The sequence below is a fragment of the Oratosquilla oratoria genome, chromosome 36 (assembly GCF_046742065.1).
Source record: "Oratosquilla oratoria isolate Oo_2021 chromosome 36, ASM4674206v1, whole genome shotgun sequence".
NCBI classification, from domain to species: Eukaryota; Metazoa; Arthropoda; class Malacostraca; order Stomatopoda; family Squillidae; genus Oratosquilla; species Oratosquilla oratoria.
This window is the reverse complement of record NC_134812.1, coordinates 20498707-20503706: the sequence shown is the minus strand read 5'-3', so window position 1 is coordinate 20503706 and position 5000 is coordinate 20498707.

The window sequence follows — 5000 nt, the reverse complement described above, 5'->3', positions numbered from 1 at the left end:
ATTAACCTTCATTTTACTTTGTGCATGTTCAAGGTTTTTCAAGGCAAAGGAATGAATTCTGGCTAGGTTATCCTTAAGGGATAAACAATATATCTGGTTAACAGATCTGTAAAAGGTGAGGTAGGAGAAGATATGATATAGGTCCTTGATTACCTTGTGAGGGGTACCCTTACCTTCCTTCCATAATACACAATTCAAAGGGGGAAGAAACACCCAGAGCTTCGGGATGGTGTTTCACGGAGAGCGTAAAGAGGAGGAAAGGCAATCCCTCATCCCAGTCACGGTCTCTTCCTCGTAACAGAATTTACGTATCATCATTCTTTAACGTTTGATGACATCGTTCTAGAACTCCCTGACTGGCGGGGTGGTACGCTGTAGGACAGAGACTGTATTAACATTTAATTCCTTGAGGACATGAGGTAAAGAGTTTGCTAGTGAAATTAGAACCTCTATCAGACTGTATTTCCTGGGGAATACCCAAAGGAAAGTAAACATGTGAGGTTAAAACACTTAATTACACTCTTAGCAGAAATATTGTTTAAATCAAAAGCTTCAGGATGGTACCTGGTAAGTGGGACAAAGAACTGTTAAAATGTACTGGTTACCCTTCTTGTTTTTTAGGCAACGGGCCTACTATGTCAATCCACTAGTTTCTGAAAGGGTTCACTAGGTTACTTTTAATGGGTTGAAGGGATACGAGGAATACGACACGTTTGACTTGCCTACTATTTGGCAAGTGTGGCAAACATTTAACGAATCTACTTACCTCTGCTTTCATGCAAGGCCAAAAAGAATTCTGACAAGAGTCGTAAAATAAGTTTTTCTTAATACCTAAGTGTCCTGTGTTTGTCCAGCATGAGCAATCTCTATTACCTGAGTCCTCAAGTTAACAGGTTAAAACAATTTGGTGACATTCTGCCCAGGTATCATCATCAATAGAAGATGGCGAGGTTTATATAGTCTCATCAGTATTCCTTCGTGCAAATAAAAGGAAGGAGTATGTAGGATATCCTCCATGGTGAATGGTTTTATTGAACAAGGGAACTAGTGAAGGTCGTTCTGATTGAGCCTCTTTGATGCTCAGCTCGGAGGGTAGTGTAATGCGGGGTGGTTGGGGTGGGTTGGAGGAGGTAAGAGTTGGTTGAGTTAGCTGGCGCTTGGATCGTGTGATAGCACAGGTTGGAAATAGGTTGGGTTTGGGTTTGCTCTATGGTAGAAGTTGGGGTTATATGGTAGGGGAGAAGTAGAAACAATTTTAAAAGGAGGATGTACTAGTTCTCCTGCTAGATCGTTACCTAGTATAAAAATCTGCTTCAGGAACAGGTTGGGGTTGCCGTTTCACTTACTATTTCGGAGACAGTATCCTTTGATGATGAGGTCCACAGTTCAGGTGCACCTTTTGCCAGAGGTACTGAGAAGGGATTGTGGAAGTCTGCAATTATACACGTTCCTCCTGCTATAAATTACGTTGGGACTCCCGCAGTGCTGACTAGAAGTAGCAGGGACTGTGCTGCTCCTGTGTCCCGTACTATTCGGAGGTTTGTGTTGTACGTGGTCTGGACCAAGTGATACTGTTCCCGTTGAACGGAAGGGCTGAAAAGGGTCTACAGAATTGGCAGTAGAATGGTTAATTAAAGGAAGCTACAGGTTTTATATTCTTTTGAGCTACTTTACATTTTGGGTCTGGGCAATGTGCAATTACAATGTCCTGGTTTTCTTACAGAAGAAATCAAGAGGGGAAAAACTAGGGCTATCAATTTTCCCATCTTTACTACCACTATGGTTGGTTTTACATGAGGTTGTTGCGGTTACTGTCCTTTCCAACATTTTTTGTGAATCAATGAGAGGGTATCAGTCAATTTGGCTGCTTTCATAAGGTCAAATTCCTCCCTGTGTCAACAATGTGAATTTTCAAAGTAGTGAGGATATTTTACGCACGAATTCCTCTAACGCGATCAAGTTTCACTACTTTCTCAAGATTATCGGCTGATGCCGATTTAATCCACTTTCTTAACGCTCGTAGTTTGTCTGACGCGAATTCCATATATGTCTGATGGCTAAGTTTGGTTTGAATTTCGAAATGTTTGTCGATAACCTTCGGGTGGAAATTTCATAAGCGGGAAAGAATTGTCTGTTTGACCGTTTCGTAATCAGTGATTATTTTCCAGATTGTTTGCATACTTGTAACGCTTTTGTGGACAAAACTTTGGTTTAACTAACCATATTCCCAATCTGCTTGGGGAATTGCAAAATGTTTACTACATCTTCAAATTCTCGAAAAAATAAGGTTGGATTCTCGTCTGAGAATGTGGGGAATAAGTTTGGTGTACTGCAAAGATTTAACTTACTTGAATTTGATGGGGTCGATAGTTCGAGTCGTTTCAGTTCGATTTCGTGGCTGTCTTTGCTCTCTTTTTTGTTCTTTATTCATGCTGCACTTCGAGTTCCTTAATTTGCAGTTCATGCTTCAGCTCCTTTCAAGTATCTGATACTCCTAGAGCGGGGTCTAATTGAGTCTCTTTCGTAGGGCTAAATGTCTCTAATTTGGCTGCAACTAATTGTTTCTAAGCGTTCAAATTCTCCGTCTTCGTCTTCCGTTTCTTTAACTGAATCTAGGTGACTAATATCAGTTTAACTAATTCAGTTCTACTGATGTTCGCTGGATAATTTAATTCCCATCTTGTTGCTATTTCTTTCAGACATTCATTATTTGGGTTCTGAATTATCAGTTCTATCCACCGAGGGGTTCTCAACAAAGTTTTTCGATATTCAGTTCTGACATCGCGATAATTTTTACTCGCTAACAGTTGCTACTCAGCAAGGTAGAACGCTTCTTGGTTTGCTTACGTGGTATACCGGACAAGCTGGATACAAGTAGAATTATAATACTCGACTCCCACGAATAGTTATAAATCTTTGGGACAGAATACATTAACCAAAACTACATGCTCGTTACTAGGATAGAATTAACGTCTCTCACACGTATCCTAAACGGATCCTACTTCCAGTACTCTTACGAAATTTACAGCTGCAAGAGTATTAACGTGGTCATGTGCAATGGCGTATTTACGATTAACTGAATTACGGTACTGAGTTGCAAGTATTACCGGACAGATGACAATTTCGATGGTTGTAGGAATGCAAGTGTAACTTATGTATTACGTTTCGCTCGTATATCTCACACCTTCTTAGTTTTTGTTCGGGTAAGAGGATCCCGGACGGGCCCCCATTATATGTTTTGCCTTCCGCAAGGAATAAAAGGAAATATTGTCTAGGAGGGGTTGGTACTTAGTGGCCTTGATGTGGGTAAGGCAAATCCAAACGGAAGTTAACATAAATAATTAATTTAATGTATAACAAAAAACAACAAAATAAATATAAGAACTTTACAACAACAAAATTAATCAATGTCATTTTAATTCTCCACCGACTACCAAGTCATGAGAGGATATAGATTACGTGGTGACGCCACAGGTACTAGTAGCAAAAGCAATATGGGAGAGAGATAAAGTTACGCGTCGCTTCAGGCCCAACGAAAGTGCCCTCTCGCTCTAGGAGCCTGGCAGGCATTATATACAGTTGGCGAGACGGGAGGAAGGCGAAGGATGAGCCGGACAGAACTGGTTTTCACGTCCGTCGGCATTAGAGAGAGTAGATCCCATAAAGTATACAAGCAGTTTTTTACGTAATATACGTAATTACCTAACAAGTACAGGATAACACAGATACAGATATTTTTAGATACATGGAGGATGGTGGGCCATCACAACGTATACAAGCAATTTACAGTACATACATAATTTTCTTTACAAATAAAGTAATGACATACAGATACAGACATTTTATATACATGGAGGTATGGGTGGGCCACATCACAATATATAAATATATACATTCTCCCATCTCCCTTCTCCCTTCCTGTCCTTCTCCTCCTCTTCTTTTATGTCGCATTACTTCCCTTAGCGCTTCTCTCCTCCTGCCATCTAGATATGTATCCATCATACGTACTTACTCTAGAAACTCCACACGCCCTGGCACTCTTTCCCTAGCTGCCTTTTGCATTATATCTGCGTAATTGTATTCCCCGTCACCCCTACCTCTCTCACACCTATACAATTGCTTTATATATATATATATATATATATATATAAATATGTGTGTGTGTGTGTGTGTGTGTGTGTGTGTGTGTGTGTGTGTGTGTGTGTGTATATATCCCACGTTTTCTTTCAGATAAGTATGAGTTCTCTCAGACAAACATGAAGGAAAGTTGTGAACTACCATGTGAGAATTGAGTACTGGGAACGAACAGAAAATGTCAATTGAAAGGAATTGGAATATCACAAAGATTGTGCTCTGGGGCTCACACAGTTGGGGACTGGTGGTTTTAGCACTGTCCATTTAAATCACCCAAGGGCTAGGAGTCCCATCCGTGTTTGCCAGCAAAACATGCTGAGTTTGTGCGTCTGTGCAGCAAAATTGCAGACAATGCTCATGCGTCAAAAATGAAAGATAGTGCACGAACTACAGAAGAGTAGCGAAATCGAAATACAGTATTTGGGGAGCAACAGCTTCTGTAGGAAAGTAATGGTCAGCTGAGAGATGTGGAGACTGTGAAGGGAGGATGGAACATTGAAAGAAGGGAGAAGTGGAGCAACTGGTGAAGGAGGTTGAGGCTATTCAAGATAGACTCCACAATGACACCAACAGAAACAAGGAAACGCTGAAGATTCTGAAAGAAAAACACCCATCAGCAAGACTAGGACACCCGGACACTAAATTCAATGGTGACTTCCTCCCACCCCATGAGATGGTCTTTGAGAGCATCACGAGAGAAAGGATCTGGAACCTTGCTTTACTCACCCAGGAGGCGGCGGTACCATCCGGTTTAGATGCGTCTGGATGGAAATGTCTCCTCAGCACCAGCCTATTTGGGACAACAGCGGGGGAACTACCAATCAAGGCAAAGGGATTCAACCTAAACAAAAGAAAATTCAAGGATG